Source organism: Microcaecilia unicolor, chromosome 8, assembly GCF_901765095.1.
Source record: "Microcaecilia unicolor chromosome 8, aMicUni1.1, whole genome shotgun sequence".
Taxonomy (NCBI): domain Eukaryota; kingdom Metazoa; phylum Chordata; class Amphibia; order Gymnophiona; family Siphonopidae; genus Microcaecilia; species Microcaecilia unicolor.
Genome location: NC_044038.1, coordinates 88,172,747 through 88,190,710, shown reverse-complemented (window position 1 = coordinate 88,190,710; position 17,964 = coordinate 88,172,747). Strand labels below are relative to the sequence as shown.

Sequence of the window (17,964 nt, the reverse complement as noted above, 5' to 3'; positions counted from 1 at the left end):
AGGACTGCAGCTCAATAATGAGCTTGGTTCTGGGGGGGGGGGGGCAGTTTTACTTTTCTTGCCAGCAGCACTGGTAATGGAGGGTCCTGTTTGGATCTATGTGACACTATGAAAGCCATGGGCCAGTAATTGGAAGAGATAGCAGTTTTACTTGTGGGGTTAATTAGATTTTGGCTCGTTCCTCCATGCAAATCTGTCACATGTTTATCCGTTAGATGCTCTCTAACACCCCCTCCACAGCTAAAGTACTGTCATAGCATGGTCACTGGGATTAATATGGTTTCTGAAATTTGAAAGCTGAGGGAGGAAGGGGATATCAAAAACATCCCCATCACCTTCAGTGATTCTGCTTTTCTTCCCACTGCCATTTTACCCCTATATACTTCTGCTCCCTCCAAATATCATTTTGCTGCCTTCAAGCACCCCTTCAATGTCTCAAAGCATTCCCCACACCCTCCAAAAACGTGTCCACTACTTGAAATGGAAATTTTCATGGGAGGAAGTGAGGTTGCTACAGGAATTGAGCCCACAATATGAACCTCATCCCTAAGCTCAGAGAGGGAATCAGGAAGGACCATCCTTGGGGGGGGGGGGGGGGGAGAAGGGGAGCAAATTTGAACTATCACCCTAGGCCCTGTGCTTCTGCATTCTCTGTTCCTCACATCTGAAATCACTTGGAAGCATCAGTGTGCCACACAGTGGAGATATTGCCACTGGACCAGAAGGTGTGTGACCCTTCCTTCTTGCTCCTTGATAAGTTAGGAGGAGGGGGATTCTCCCCACTCTTCAGTCTTCGGGGGGGGGGGGAGGGGGAGGTTGAGGGGTCTGCTCCTGCTGAACTGCCCTGTGCCCTGTACCCCCTGGCTGTATGCTAAATGCAATGGGGCTCAGAATTACACTGCTTTGTTGGAGGAGAAGGGTGGTATAAAGGTGCACAGTGGGAGTGTGGGGAGACACACAGAGTTGAGGGGCAGGTGTTATAGCAGTGCAAGTCTGAATTGTTGTGGTGGTGGGGGAATGAGAGGACAAACCATGAAGCTACATATGGCAGCAAGGTTCCATGGACAAAGACTAATGAGCACTATTTCCAGTCTGGCTGAACATGATTCTAGGAGGCCACAAGGGTTATGATAAGACCTTATTCTTTACAGTTTATGATTGATCAGGGCCAGTGTTAGCAGAGTGCAAACAGGGCAATAGCCCTGGGCCTCCACAATATAGGAAGCCCCTAAGCCAGCTAAAAGCTGAAAGAAATGCAGAATGCAGGTGGGCTTTCTCCCAAGTTTCTGCCCTGGATCCCAGCATGGTTAACTCTGGCCCTGCAGTTGTTGGTTGAGAAAAGGAAGGCTTGGGGGCCGATATTCAGACTGTGGGAGGGATCTCGGCTAACTCCTGCGATTGGTTGTCAGCCCAGAAATTCTATGCTGGGCCATATCTGGTGACTGGCAGTGAATATCTGGTTTATTTTTAGCCGGTTTAAAGTTACCCAGCTAAGTTAATATTCAAAGATTGCCGGTTAACTTTAAACCGACTAAAGATTTATCAGCTGTGTAAGTGGCCCAATGTGCCCGCTTACAAATAGCTGGATATGGATTGAATATTCGGGGATTGTTGGCTATATTGCCCGATACATCCAGTTATCTCCTAGGCACTAACTGGGAATATCTGCTAAATATAGCTGGATAGGCGGTTAAATGCCATCTAAACGGCCAGGTGCTGTTCCTGGCTGGTAAAATGGTTTTGAATATTGGGGGATAAGCGTCTTACTTATGATCATATCAAGATTTAGTAGCAAAAGTGGAACTGGAACAGGATTTCTCCAGATTTCACAGTATTGAGCTCTAACCTCAAAGTTATGCTGTTGTGCAGCTGCCTTTTTCTTTTTGACAAATTTGCATAAAAAGGGCGGGTTTCCATTTTGGGGAGGATGGCATGGGGGCAAGGATGTACAACAAAGCAGGGATATCAGTGTCTCCCTGGGATGGGATTATGAGATCCAAACTGGACTGGTCTGCAGGCTCTATCTTTCTTACTTTAGAGAAGGGAACATCACCTGGAGCTTGCTCTTATCCACAGCACAGCTGAAACTACCCTAATGTGCAGTAAGTTATTAAATTGCTCCGTCCTCTTGCCAAAACTGTGAGGCACTGCTTGGTTAGGCACAGATTGCCCACCCACTCGCACACCTACCAAGCAGCAAACTCAGACATCAAGCAGAGTGCTTAGCAGCCTGCCAGCCTCATGGCAGCTGGTTGAGAGCTTACTGTCATCGAAGCCTGCACAGCCACTGGAATGTCTGTGTGGGCTCCTTCCCTGCGTCTGAAAACATAGAAAGCACATTGCAGAACTCCCACAGCTAGGAAAGAGTGTGTAGCACGGTGGCAGCCGCAGCAACACAACCCGAGCCTGCTGCATTTCAGAAGCCCAATCTAAGGGAGCGTAAAAACTCCACAAGTGGGAGGAAAAGCCTTTCTGGAAGGAAGCGGAGAAGAACATCTTGCTCATGGGCTGAGTCAGTCCCTACTGAAGTGTTTCTGTCTTTATCTAGGGCCAGTGATTTTACAGCCCGAGCTGCCTGCCGTGGGGATAGGGAAGTTGAAAGGTAAGATGCATCCTTCTTGCTTTCTGATACACGTGTGCTTCCAGTGTCTTCTTCAGCAGTCAGCTCATGCAAGTTTCCTCCTACTACCACTGATGAAAAATAGGTCTGCGTTGTTTAATCGATATAGAGCAGAGGTTCTCATCCCAATCCTTGAGACACACCTGGCCAGTCTGATTTTCAGGATATCCACAATGAATATGAATGAGATAGATTTGCATGCACTACCTCCATTCTATGCAGATCTTTGTCATTCATATTCATTATGGATATTCTGAACACCAGACTAGCTGGGTGTGTCCCGGGGATGGTTACAGAGCATGGAGCCCAGAGTGTTCTAGAGTGTGATGCTACAGGTCATACATGCAGCCACTTCCAGGGTGGAAGGCCTCACAATCCATTTTTGGGGTCTGGACTGTGTGGAACTGTTTTATTGGTGACAGGGGGATGAAATGACCTGACTAAGGTCACCCAGAGGGTCAGCATCAGAGCTGGGAAATGAAGTCACATGTAGAAAGCATCATGTCTTTGCACTTCTGGCTCAATAATAGGTTTCTTTCCCCTTTCCCATCCCCTGCTCCTTTTTTGCTATTCCTGTAGCTGTGCTTTAACCAGAGTTCAATAACCACGGAAAGGAGCTGTCCAGGTCATCAGGCTGAGTTAGTCCTGGTCTTATCCCATTTCATATGTGGACTTGTGCTTTCACTTATCTGAGGCAGCGTTTCTGATCCTGGGGGGACCACCAGCCAGTTGGTTTTCAGGATATCCACAATAAATATGCATGAGACAGGTTTGCATATAATGGAAGTAGTAGGCATGCAAATCTCTCTCATGCATATTTATTGTGGATACCCTGAAAATCTGTCTGGCTGGTGGTCCCCCTAGTACAGGTTTTCGAACCATTGTCCTACAAAAAGCAAAACCCATAAGTCTTTGCTTGCATTGGAGGAAAAGGGAAGTCTAGAACAGTGGGTTCTTGATGATCTGGAGCAGAGGTTTTCAACCTACTCCTCGGGGTACACCCAGCCAGTTGTGGTTTAAAATCCCGAATGGCTGGGTGTGCCCCAAGGGTTGGGTTGAAAAACTCTGATCTGGAGTCTCCTGGTGACCTCACTCTAAAGCTACTTTGCTTGTTTTTATTTTTCTCACCAGATGGAATAGAAAAATCGTGTCTTTCTGCACTTAATTTAGGATTGATGAGAGGGGATTTAATGCTTAAAACCTCAGTCTTCTTCAACAACTGAAACCCTCCTCCCCAGTATACCAAGACCAGAAAAACAGCAGCTCACTGGTCTAAATTCCCTTAAAAAATTAATTCCAGCAGAGCCAGAGTTGAATGTTATGCTTATTAGGTGTATCATTAGTATTATGCTAACATTGTATTATATCTCTGGTATTTGAATTCCAGTGTTATACTAAATGTGTATATTTTTGATACTGTTTCACAGTATTTCTATTATTAGGTTTCAGTTTACTGCTTTCAAGTTTACCTCATCGATTGTATTTATGTTTATTCTTGGTTATTTTCCTGTTGTTATGGTGTTAACAAAGTTGTAAGTTTTATGTTAAATTGTACTTGCTGTACACCGCCTTGGGTGAATGTTTTCATAAAGGTGGTTAATAAATCCCAATAAATAAATAAAAATAAATAAATATGGAACACGGCTGCAATGGTAAGGTCCCTAGATGACTCCAACTCACCAGACCAGTGCAGTCAGCTCCCAGTTTTAACCCAGTGAAATCTATACTCTTGTAGTTCCTGCCTTTTCTTAGTAAGGATTGAAATAGGTGTCCAGCCATGCAGTGGTGTAACAGAGCTGCCAAGTTACCCATTCCAGGAGGGAGACTTTTTGGCTGGTCCTTCTCAGGACCTGCTGTTGCTCCTACACTCTGAGGTGTCCTTGATGTGTGTTGCAACTTTGGGCAGTGCCTTTCACCCAGTCCTCTGGGCACACCCAGTCAGTCCAGAGATTCCAAGTTACCCAGTTCCAGGCTTCATATTTTGGGATAGTCCTGGTTTTGAACTTACATCCCAAAGCAGTGTGGGATTTGCAGTGTCTGATCCTACCCATTGAAATCAGTGCTGCAAGTACCACAATAGATGGAGTGGCCAGAAGACCAGGACTGTTCCAAAATTTCCAGTCTGGAACTGGGTAACTTGGCATCTCTGCCAGGTTTCAGGATATCTGCAATGCATATGTATAAGATAGATTTGAATACCAAGGAGACAGTACATGCAGATCTCTCTCATATGTATTCATTGTGGATATCCTGAAAACTCGACTGAGTGCCTCAAAGACTGGGCTGAGAACCACTGGCTTAGGGTATGAAGCAGGTACTTCACACTTTCGAGGCACAAAGTAGTTTGTTGTGACTGTCATTTGCTTGTTGTGATCATGCAGGCTATGGTCAAGCTGACAGCTCCATAAGAAATGAGCACGATCTATTTGTTGTTTAAGATTTATGGGGTTGAGGAACTGAGAAATCTGAAAAAACTTTAGACATGCAAAATCACCTAAAACATTGTGTAATGTTTCTGAGGTCTTGCAAAACTTGTTTTGTTTGTGGGGGGAGGGGGGGAAGGGTGTGGAGGAAGGAGGGTAGGCTGAAAACACGACAGAGCTCAAACTCTTTCTGAAATAATAACAAGCCGGAAAGCAGCTACAGCATGGCTCATGATATTCTTTCTAACCCCTCTGTGTGTGTGTTTGTGTATGTATCACTGTTGTGTGTTTTGTGTGCGCATTGCATGTGTTGTGTTTGTTGGGGATAGCTGGGGTGATGGTGCAGATTGCAAGGGGTATTTTTTAGAGGTAACGGCACTTTGTGGGGCGGTGGGGCAGTTGCTTGGGGTAGTTTTGGGGGTTGGGGTACTTTGTTTTTGAGGATGAGCAGTTTGCGGGGTGGTGGGGCAGTTGTAGGATAGTTTTGGGAAATAGGGTACTTTTCAGGTGGTGGTGAAATTGTGGGCCAAGGGCAATTTTGTGGAGGAAATTTAAGGGGGGTGGAGGCAATTAGCAGGGGGGATTAGTTTTTGGATGTGTGGCAGTTAGTAAGGTGGTGGGACAGTTTGCGGAGTACAGGGACACTTGTCAGAATGGTAGTGCAGCTGAGGGAGGCTAATCCTGTGGGTGCAGCAGTTTGTTGGGTGGTAGGGTAGTGTAGTGGCAGGGTACTTTTTCAGATGGTGTAATTTGCAGGGTGGCAGAGTAATTGTGGGGGATATTTATGAGGTAGTTTGAGGGTAGTGAAGCAGTTGCGTGGTATTTTTTGTGAGTGGGGCTGTTTGCAGGGTGGTATGGAAATTGCAAGGGATAGATTTTGGATGTGGGCAGTTTGAAGGGTGATGTGACATTAGTGGGGGGCAGTTTGTAAGACAGTGGTAAAGTTGCAGGAAGCAATTTGTGGGGTTTGGGGCATGGTTTAGTAGTTTGCAAGGTGGGGGAAGTTGTGGGAAAGTTTTTTGGGGTGGGCAGTTACATGTAGAGGGATAGTTTTGGGAGTGAGGTAGTTTGCAGGGTCCTGGGGGATTTGGAAGGGATAATATTTGGGGGTGGGTGAGGGGTTGGGGCAGGAGTAGGTAAAGTAGAGAATGGGGCAGCTTGTGAGGTGGTAGGGCAATGGCAATTGCAGTGGTAGTTTTCGGGGGTGGCAGCACTTTGTGGGGTGTTAGGGTAGCTGTTGAGGTATTTTGGGTGTGGGGACAGTTTGTAAGGTAGCAAGGAAGTTGTAGGATGTTAGTTTAAGGGGATGGGACAGTTTGAGCAGGGCGATATGTGTTGGGATGGGTTAGTTTAGGGGGTTAGAAGAATAGAGACTGGGGAGAGGCAGTTTGAAAGAAGGAATTCTCTAACTACTACATTTATCATTAGTAAATACCTATGCTACAGAAAATGGAACTCCTCTTATACAAATGTATTGGGACATTTTTAGGGGAATCTCATTTCTCTGGAACCTCCTGTTTGATGTGGACCTTTTTTAACTTATTTACTAGGTTTTCCCACATACCAAGTTTCATCCCATTCTGTTCAATTTTCTATGCTACAGAAACCAGAAATCCTCCCAATGCATTGGGCCATTTTTGGGGGGAGATAAGGCTTATATTTCTGGAAACCCCAGTCCAATTTGGCCAAAGTTTTGTGTCTTTTTACTGATTTTTCCCTCAGGCCATCCTATTCTGTAAATCTTTCAGAATTCTTTTGCCTCCAGAAAGATGGACAGTCATTGTCGACCCCATTTATATACTTTTTATAACATTTTTGAGTTGGAAAGAATAAAAACAAGTCATAGCTTGCAACTGTGTCCTGACAAGCCTTTTAAAACACATTATTGTATCCCTCTGTCGCTCTGATTCTGGGGCTGATGTAATAAAGTTCATTAGACTTTGAGCACAGCTTAGTGTACTTCTTTTTTTTTTTTTTAATTTTTAACCAGGAGCTTTATTGAAAGACTTTATCACACATACATTATGACATAAACACAGCTAATCATTTCCAGTAGACAAAGTCAATTCTCCGAGGACAAGCAGGCTGCTTGTTCTCACTGATGGGTGACGTCCACGGCAGCCCCTCCAATCGGAAACTTCACTAGCAAAGTCCTTTGCTAGCCCTCGCGCGCCCGCGCGCACCGCGCATGCGCGGCCGTCTTCCCGCCCGAAACCGGCTCGAGCCGGCCAGTCTTCTTTTGTCCGCACTCGGTACGGTCGTGTTTCGCCGTGTCGGGCCCCGGAAAGTTGACCTCGCGCGTCCAAATTGTTTTTTGAGCGTGTTTTTTTCTTCGGAAAAGCTTTTCTAAAGTCGGGAAGTGCTCCGGAAACCCTCCACCGGGTTTCGTGTCAATCCTCCCCGTACTTCCAGCTTTTTGCCCCGGTAAGTTTTCTTTCGTCGTCGGGGTAGGCCTCTTTTTGGCCTCGGTCGAGATTTTTCTCCCTCTAAATTTTGGTGCTTCAATTTTCGCCATTTCGGCTTTTGATTTCGCCGGCGTGATTTTTCCGCCCATGACATCGAAGCCTTCCAGCGGCTTCAAGAAGTGCACCCAGTGCGCCCGGGTTATCTCGCTCACTGATCGACACTCGTCGTGTCTTCAGTGTCTGGGGGCCGAGCACCGCCCTCAGAACTGCAGTCTGTGTTCCCTGCTTCAAAGGCGGACTCAGGTAGTGAGACTAGCCCAGTGGAACGTGTTGTTCTCGGGCTCTTCGTCGGCATCGGCACCGGGATCTTCGAGTGCATCGACGTCGTCAGCGTCCAGACCATCTTCCTCGGCCGCCCTTGCATCGAGTGCATCGAGGCATCGGGCCTCTGCATCGGCGCCGAGACATCGGATAGCTGCATCGACGTCGGTGGTACCAGGACCTCGTCTGCTGATGTCGTCGGACGGTGGTGCATCGGGTGGAGTGCAGGTGAGGGCTGTCCATTCCCCTGCTGGTGGCGGTGAGCCCTCGGGTGGGTCTCCTCCTACCCTGAGGGCTCCTGCGGTACAGCCCCCCCGAGATCGACCCTCTTCGGTCTCGGCCCCGAGGAAGCGACGGGTGGATTCGACGTCCTCCTCGTCGGTGCCGGGGAGCTCCGGTGACATGCTTCGGAAGAAGTCGAAGAAGCATCGACACCGGTCCCCCTCCCCGCGTCGGCACCGAGAGCTCTGGGTCGCCGAGGGAGTCGGCACCCAGCAGGCATCGGCACCGAGAGGACCGCTCACCCTCTGTTCAGGAGGTGTCGATGCGCTCCGCTCTGGACAGCCCGGAACAGCCTCCACGCCCGGAACAGGTACTGACGTCGACGCCTGCATCGACCTCCATGCCTTTCTCTGCAGCCGCTCTGAACGAGAGCCTCCGGGCCGTTCTCCCAGAGATTCTGGGGGAGCTGTTGCGCCCTACCCCTCCGGTACCGGCGGTGCTTGCGCCTCCGGTACCGTCGAGCGTGGCGCCGGCTGGCCCATCGCCCGGGGTGAGGTCCCCGACGTTGGTACCGCGTGCGGTGCCGACTGCGGCCACCTCCCAGGAGGGCTCCCCGACTACGTCGGCGGAGGGAGCTTCGCCGATGCGGGCGAGGGAGTCTACCTCTCGACGCCCCCATCGTGGACGTGGCTCCACGGAGTCGAGCCGGGCCCAGTTGCAGACGCAGGTCCGTGAACTTGTGTCTGACACCGAGGGTGAGGCCTCGTGGGAAGAAGAAGAAGATCCCAGATATTTCTCTGACGAGGAGTCTGAGGGTCTTCCTTCTGATCCCACTCCCTCTCCTGAAAGACAGCTTTCTCCTCCCGAGAGTCTGTCTTTTGCTTCCTTTGTCCGGGAGATGTCTACGGCCATCCCCTTCCCGGTGGTTGTGGAGGACGAGCCCAGGGCTGAAATGTTTGAGCTCCTGGACTATCCTTCTCCACCTAAGGAAGCATCCACTGTTCCCTTGCATCATGTCCTAAAAAAGACATTGCTTGCGAACTGGACGAAACCTCTAACTAATCCCCACATCCCCAAGAAGATCGAGTCCCAATACCGGATCCATGGGGACCCAGAGCTGATGCGCACCCAGTTGCCTCACGACTCTGGAGTTGTGGATCTGGCCCTAAAGAAGGCTAAGAGTTCTAGAGAGCATGCTTCGGCGCCCCCGGGCAAAGACTCTAGAACCTTAGACTCCTTTGGGAGGAAGGCCTACCATTCCTCTATGCTCGTGGCCAAAATTCAGTCTTACCAGCTCTACACGAGCATACACATGCGGAATAATGTGCGGCAGTTGGCGGGCTTGGTTGATGCTCTTCCCCCTGAGCAAGCCAAGCCTTTTCAGGAGGTGGTCAGGCAGCTGAAGGCGTGCAGAAAATTCCTGGCCAGAGGAGTTTATGACACTTTTGATGTTGCGTCCAGGGCCGCTGCTCAAGGTGTGGTGATGCGCAGGCTCTCATGGCTGCGTGCCGCCGACCTGGAGAATAGACTCCAGCAGCGGATTGCGGACTCGCCTTGCCGTGCGGATAACATTTTTGGCGAAAAAGTCGAACAGGTGGTAGAGTCTCTCCACCAGCGGGACACCGCATTCGACAAATTCGCCCGCCGGCAGCCTTCAGCTTCTACCTCTACAGGTAGACGATTTTTCGGGGGAAGGAAGACTGTTCCCTATACGTCTGGCAAGCGTAGGTACAATCCTCCTTCCGACAGCCTGCGGCCCAGGCTAAGCCCCAGCGCGCTCGCTCTCGTCAGCAGCGTGCGCCTCAGCAAGGCCCCGCGGCTCCCCAGCAAAAGCAAGGGGCGAGCTTTTGACTGGCTCCAGCAGAGCATAGCCGACATCCAAGTGTCAGTGCCGGGCGACCTGCCAGTCGGGGGGAGGTTGAAAGCTTTTCACCAAAGGTGGCCTCTCATAACCTCCGATCAGTGGGTTCTCCAAATAGTCCGGCAGGGATACACCCTCAATTTGGCATCAAAACCTCCAAATTGTCCACCGGGAGCTCAGTCTTACAGCTTCCAGCACAAGCAGGTACTTGCAGAGGAACTCTCCGCCCTTCTCAGCGCCAATGCGGTCGAGCCCGTGCCATCCGGGCAAGAAGGGCTGGGATTCTATTCCAGGTACTTCCTTGTGGAAAAGAAAACAGGGGGGATGCGTCCCATCCTAGACCTAAGGGCCCTGAACAAGTATCTCGTAAAAGAAAAGTTCAGGATGCTTTCCCTGGGCACCCTTCTCCCCATGATTCAGCAAAACGATTGGCTATGCTCTCTGGACTTGAAGGATGCCTATACACACATCCCGATACTGCCAGCTCACAGACAGTATCTGCGATTTCAGCTGGGCACACGCCACTTCCAGTACTGTGTGCTACCCTTTGGGCTCGCCTCTGCGCCCAGGGTGTTCACAAAGTGCCTAGCTGTGGTAGCAGCGGCGCTTCGCAGGCTGGGGGTGCACGTGTTCCCATATCTCGACGATTGGCTGGTGAAGAACACATCCGAGGCAGGAGCCCTGCAGTCCATGCAGATGACTATTCGCCTCCTGGAGCTACTGGGGTTTGTGATAAATTACCCAAAGTCCCATCTTCTCCCAGTGCAGAAACTCGAATTCATCGGAGCCCTGCTGGATTCTCGGACGGCTCGCGCCTATCTCCCAGAGACGAGAGCCAACAACTTGTTGTCCCTCGTCTCGCGGGTGCGAGCGTCCCAGCAGATCACAGCTCGGCAGATGTTGAGATTGCTGGGCCACATGGCCTCCACAGTTCATGTGACTCCCATGGCCCGCCTTCACATGAGATCTGCTCAATGGACCCTAGCCTCCCAGTGGTATCAGGCCGCTGGGGGTCTAGAGGACGTGATCCACCTGTCCACGAGTTTTCTCGAATCCCTGTTTTGGTGGACGATTTGCTCCAATTTGACTCTGGGACGTCCCTTCCAAATTCCTCAGCCACAAAAAATGCTGACCACGGATGCGTCTCTCCTGGGATGGGGAGCTCATGTCGATGGGCTTCACACCCAAGGAAGTTGGTCCCTCCAAGAACGCGATCTACAGATCAATCTTCTGGAGTTGCGAGCGATCTGGAACGCTCTGAAGGCTTTCAGAGATCGGCTGTCCCACCAAATTATCCAAATTCAGACAGACAATCAGGTTGCCATGTACTATGTCAACAAGCAGGGGGCACCGGATCTCGCCCCCTGTGTCAGGAAGCCGTCAGCATGTGGCTCTGGGCTCGCCGTCAGGGCATGGTGCTCCAAGCCACATATCTGGCAGGCGTAAACAACAGTCTGGCCGACAGGTTGAGCAGGATTATGCAACCTCACGAGTGGTCGCTCAATTCCCGTGTGGTGCGACAGATCTTTCAGGCGTGGGGCACCCCCCTGGTGGATCTCTTCGCATCTCAAGTGAACCACAAGGTCCCTCAGTTCTGTTCCAGGCTTCAGGCCCACGGCAGACTGGCGTCGGATGCCTTCCTCCTGGATTGGGGGGAAGGTCTGCTGTATGCTTATCCTCCCATACCTCTGGTGGGGAAGACTTTGTTGAAACTCAAGCAAGACCGAGGCACCATGATTCTGATTGCTCCCTTTTGGCCGCGTCAGATCTGGTTCCCTCTTCTTCTGGAGTTATCCTCCGAAGAACCGTGGAGATTGGAGTGTTTTCCGACCCTCATCACGCAGGACGACGGGGCTCTTCTGCATCCCAACCTCCAGTCCCTGGCTCTCACGGCCTGGATGTTGAGGGCGTAGACTTTGCCTCTTTGGGTCTGCCAGAGGGTGTCTCCCGCATCTTGCTTGCTTCCAGGAAAGACTCCACTAAGAGAAGTTACTTCTTTCATTGGAGGAGGTTTGCCGTCTGGTGTGACAGCAAGGCCCTAGATCCTCGCTCTTGTCCTACACAGACCCTGCTTGAATACCTTCTGCACTTGTCTGAGTCTGGTCTGAAGACCAACTCCGTAAGGGTTCACCTTAGTGCAATCAGTGCATACCATTACCAAGTGGAAGGTAAGCCGATCTCAGGACAGCCTTTAGTTGTTCGCTTCATGAGAGGTTCGCTTTTGTCAAAGCCCCCTGTCAAGCCTCCTACAGTGTCATGGGATCTCAATGTCGTTCTCACCCAGCTGATGAAACCTCCTTTTGAGCCACTGAATTCCTGCCATCCGAAGTACTTGACCTGGAAGGTCATTTTCTTGGTGGCAGTTACTTCGGCTCGTAGAGTCAGTGAGCTTCAGGCCCTGGTAGCCCAGGCCCCTTACACCAAATTTCATCACAACAGAGTAGTCCTCCGCACTCACCCTAAGTTTCTGCCAAAGGTCGTGTCGGAGTTCCATCTGAACCAGTCAATTGTCTTGCCAACATTCTTTCCCCGTCCTCATTCCTGCCCTGCTGAACGTCAGCTGCACACATTGGACTGCAAGAGAGCATTGGCCTTCTACCTGGAGCGGACACAGCCCACCAGACAGTCCGCCCAATTGTTTGTTTCTTTTGACCCCAATAGGAGGGGAGTGGCTGTAGGGAAACGCACCATATCCAATTGGCTAGCAGATTGCATTTCCTTCACTTACGCCCAGGCGGGGCTGGCTCTTGAGGGTCATGTCACGGCTCATAATGTTAGAGCCATGGCTGCGTCGGTAGCCCACTTGAAGTCAGCCTCCATTGAAGAAATTTGCAAAGCTGCGACGTGGTCATCTGTCCACACATTCACATCTCATTACTGCCTGCAGCAGGATACCCGACGCGACAGTCGGTTCGGGCAGTCAGTTCTTCAGAACCTGTTTGGGCTTTAGGATCCAACTCCACCCCCCGAGGGCCCTGTTTGTTCTGTTTCAGGCTGCACTCTCAGTTAGTTGGTAAATTTTTTAGGTCAATCTCAGTTATGTCCTCGCCGTTGCGAGGCCCAATTGACCATGGTTGTTGTTTTGAGTGAGCCTGGGGGCTAGGGATACCCCATCAGTGAGAACAAGCAGCCTGCTTGTCCTCGGAGAAAGCGAATGCTACATACCTGTAGAAGGTATTCTCCGAGGACAGCAGGCTGATTGTTCTCACCAACCCGCCCGCCTCCCCTTTGGAGTTGTGTCTTCCCTTGAAGTGTATTGTCTTGCTACATACTGGACTGGCCGGCTCGAGCCGGTTTCGGGCGGGAAGACGGCCGCGCATGCGCGGTGCGCGCGGGCGCGCGAGGGCTAGCAAAGGACTTTGCTAGTGAAGTTTCCGATTGGAGGGGCTGCCGTGGACGTCACCCATCAGTGAGAACAATCAGCCTGCTGTCCTCGGAGAATACCTTCTACAGGTATGTAGCATTCGCTTTCTCCGAAGGTCTCTGCTGTCACAGAACACCTTCTTAATACAAAGCCATTCCCAGTTACATTTTAACATTTTATAACAAAATTATCAACACCAAAACCTCAGCCAAAATAAAATTCCCTAATCCCTACCCCCCAACTCTTCCTCCCAGGGATCTCCCCACATTTATACCCTGCCAGTCCTCATATCAAAAACAACCTAAGAAATACCCATAACTGCCCATACCTGTTTCCATTTAGCCAAAGTGTTCTTCTCTTTAGCCCACAGTCGCTCTCTCTCAGCAATGTACTCAAGAAGAGCCTTCCACTTACTCACTGAAGGACACCCAGGTTGCTTCCATGATCGAGCAATCACCAACCGACCTGCACTAAAGCAATGTTTATCCAGGATCTGTTTCCCTCCCAGCACCCCAGGAACATGTTTGTTAAACAGAAATATAGCTGGATCCCAAGGAATAGGGTGGGCCACCCACACCTGCACCTTCCACTGAATCGCCTTCCAGTAAGCCTGCACCTTCCGACATGACCACCAAATATGACCATGAGTGCCCCTTTGGCCACAGTTCCGCCAACAAAGGGACGAAACCCCCCGAAACATGTGACTCAAACGGGATGGTGTGAGGTACCAACGATATAAGACTTTAGTACTATTATCTGGAATATTAACTGCTGGGGAACAATTAACGGTTGCTCTCTCCATTTTCTGCCATTCGGCTTCCTCATAGCACACGCCTAATTCCTTTTCTCATCTAGTACGGTAATGACTAGTCTCAGGCAGAGAATCCCTCAAGTATCCATACAACAAAGTTATCAACCCCCTAGAGCCTTCATGCCGAACACAAATTTTTTCTAAAAAGGTCACTTCCGTGAATAATTTCTCCCTGATACCAGGAGAGTGTAGGAAATGCAAAAGTTGGTTATAAGCATATTGATCCGCCAGTATCCGCCAGGTCAGCAAACTGAACAAATTCAGTACCCTCCACTAATTGCCCCCATAAATCTAATCCTTGTCGCCTCCATCTAGTGAAGGCAGAGGGAACACATCCTGGTGGAAAAGCTGAGTGATATGCTATAGGGGACAATCGAGAATTAAAAAAAACCCTTTTTACGTTCCAATTTATCCCAGCATGTGAATGTGTACTGAATAATAGGAGGCAGAGTAGATCCCAGATATCGTCGCTCAGGGGCCAGCCAAATCAAGTGTCCAAGTTTCAAGGGGCTTCTAACCAAACTTTGTTCCATCTGTACCCATAACTTATGCAATGGCTCCTGGAACCACTCTACAGCAGCTTTGGCTTTTGCAGCCAGATGGTAAAGATCCAATTTAGGAACACCCAGTCCCTCCTTTGTCTTACGTGCCCTATACATAATAGCCCGGGGAAGTCTAGGTTTGCTTCCCTGCCAAATAAATTTATGTAAGCGATTCTGCATCGACTGGATTAATTGTCCCTTAATTGGTATGGGTAGAGCTTGAAAAAGATAGAGTAAGCGAGGGAGAACATTCATTTTAATAGTGGCTATGCGACCAAACCACGATAGGGACAGGTGTTCCCAATGGTCCAGGTCAATCCTAATCCTATTCAATAATGGGACATAGTTAGCATCACTCAAACATTCAAAGCTCTTTGTAAGGCGGATCCCTAAGTAGTTCATACTCTCCGTCACCCAAGCTAGTGGATACTTTTGTTTACATCTACCATACTCTTCTGCAGTCAACCCCATTGCCATGGCCTCCGTCTTAGTAACATTAATTTTAAACCCTGACACCTGACCGAAATGCTCTATCTCTTGAAAGACCTCCGACATTGATTCCACGGGGGAAGAGAGGGTCAGGAGAATATCATCTGCAAAAAGTGCAATTTTAGATTCCAGTTGGCCAACCACAATCCCCCGTATCCTGAGGTTATCTCTAATAGTAACGGCCAAAGGTTCCATTGCAAGGGCAAAAAGAAGAGGCGACAGGGGACACCCCTGCCGGGTACCCCGTTGTAAGTCAAAAAATGGGGAAACCTGTCCATTAATCCGGACACATGCCCTGGGAGACTCGTAAAGTGCACGAATCCAGCTCTGAAATTTGGACCCAAATCCATATCTCTCTAAGACCTGATAAAGAAACTGCCAATGAACACGATCGAATGCTTTCTCTGCATCGATACTTAGCAAGCAATAGGGTGTCCTTCGTTGTTTCGCTACATACATAATGTCAAGAGTACGCCTGATGTTATCCGAGGCCTGCCTATTCAGAACAAAACCTACTTGATCTGGATGAATGAGAGTCTGTAAAACCACATTAAGCCTAACAGCCAGAACCTTAGCCATTATTCTCACATCTACATTCAATACAGATATAGGTCGGTATGATGCGCATTCGGTCACATCTTTATTAGGTTTAGGAACAACAGCTATCCAAGCCTGTGCCATTGTAGATGGAAGGGGGCCCCCCTCACGAATAAAATTAAATACTTCAGCAAGCACTGGTGCTAATTGAGATGCAAATGCTTTATAAAATTCGCCAGTATAGCCATCTACACCTGGCGACTTTCCAGATTTCAAGGTTTTAATGGCTTGGATCACTTCCTTCACCTCAATCGGAGCCTCCAATCGAGCCCTGTGTTCCAAGGTTGCGAGTGGTATATCCATGGAGTCGCAACTTATCATTAATAAACTCAAGATCCCTAGAAAGCAGGGTGTCTAACTGTAATCTAGCCATCTGTAGAGATTTATATGTCCTATGGGAACCAGTATGCTTATGCTTAAATTCCAACTATCTGATCTGACCCCTCCAATATTGCTTTTCCTTTTTCCCTCTCTCTTTTTAGCCTCCCCGCCACCCTCATAAAATGGCCTCATGAAACTGCTTTAAGGGCATCCCATACCACTGCTATAGATGGCCCCAAATCTACATTAAAATGCAAGTATTCTTTAAGCACCTCAATATACTCCGTACCGAACCCCTTTTGTGTTAACAAAGTATTATTAAAAGTCCATCTACCCCCAGTAGAGCTCTCCATGGTCCACTGAATATCCACCCAGCAGGGGGCATGATCAGATACTGTTATATTACCAATCTTGGTATCCTGAATCACTCCCCCCAGAGTCTTATCCACAAAAAGATAATCAATACGAGTATAGATATCATGCACAGAGGAATAGAAGGTGTAATATCTCTCTGTAGTATGGCAATCCCTCCAGGAATCAAACAAACCCAATTCACCAGTAACCCTGTTCAACACTTTAGCGAGAATTGTATCCCCCTTAGATACCAGACCAGATTTATCCACAACAGGATTCATGGTAGCGTTAAAGTCACCTCCCAGGATAAGCTGGACCCCAGCTAATAAGTTTATTTGTTTTTGTAATGACATGAAAAAGGAGGATTGCCCCGTGTTGGGAGCATACACCCCCCCCCCCCCCCCCCAAGTTATCTCCTTATTCTCCACAGATCCTCTAACCAGCACATAGCAGCCCTTCGGGTCTCTCTTCACCTGTTGTATTTGTAGTGGGAAGTCTGAATGAAAAAGCAACGCAACTCCTCGCTGTTTCTTATTTGAAGTATCAGATGCAAAAAAAACTCTTGGAATAGGAAGCATGTCGAAACAGTTTCTCATGAACCCGCTTCAAATGCGTCTCTTGTAGCATCACAACCTGGGGTTTCAGTCTGAGTATTTCTTGCCAGATCAATTGTCTCTTTCTTGGCACATTAAGTCCTTTCACATTAAAGGTTACAATCCTCATTTGGGAAGTCATTTATTAATGGCAATCACACATCCACATAACGCTCTCTCGTACAGAACAATCATCCCTGGGAGAAACTCTAACAGCCCAACCCCCCCTCCCCCTCCCCCTCCCCTCTACCCATCTAACATTCTTTGCGTAAGTGACAGAGGGATCCTTCCCCCCACCCCCCGCAAGACCCCCAGATGTGAACATCTCACCCTACCCTATAGCACCCAACAGCAAACAACCCCAACCCCTTCCTTAAATCAAGCACACATATCTTCCGTGTATCCTCATGCAACACTCATACCGAACTCTGTGTCCTGTTAGTTGCTAAACACATCAGTTTCTGCAATCCCAAAAGTCAGTTGTTCAACCGCGGCTTCTTTGCTTTATTAAAGACTTGTTGCCACTGTCACACTTTATCCTGGGCTGCAGTCAGCTCCATAGGTGACTCACTCTCAGGCACCATGATTCCCGCCTTTTGTAGGGTATTCTGTGCATGCTCCAGTGTACGCACCTTATGATGTTTTCCAGCGATAGTAAAACACAGGGCAAACAGGGAAAGCCCAACGGTATTTCACATTCTGTCGGCCTAGCGCTTCCAATATAGGTTTCATAAGCTTCCGCTGTTGTAATGTAAAGGCTGACAAGTCTTGATACATATGCACAGGGGTATCATTAAACTGTAAATCCTTGCATTGTCTTGCTAACGTAAAAAGCTGCTCCTTGTCTGTGTACTTCAGAAATCTCACAACAATATCTCTAGGTTTATTTGGTGGAGGTGCCCCCAGAGCTCTATGAGCCCGCTCAATTTCCGGCATGGGGCTATCCGGCGTTTCTGCCTGAAGCTGCTTACACAGTTCTTGTACAATTGTTTTAACATCTTTTTGTTGTTCCCCCGCTTCCGGAACACCTCGAAAACGCAG

General features: G+C 49.1%; 1 protein-coding gene across 1 annotated transcript in view; it reads left to right on the top strand.

The window, feature by feature from the left end:
- The first annotated feature begins 2,392 nt into the window (after positions 1-2,392).
- Positions 2,393-17,964, top strand: part of LOC115476643 (myelin-associated glycoprotein-like) — a 116,566-nt gene continuing 100,994 nt past the window's right edge. The window contains exon 1 of the mRNA XM_030213118.1: positions 2,393-2,602. The gene's annotated coding sequence lies outside the window, so the exon portion shown is untranslated. The remainder of the gene's footprint in view (positions 2,603-17,964) is intronic.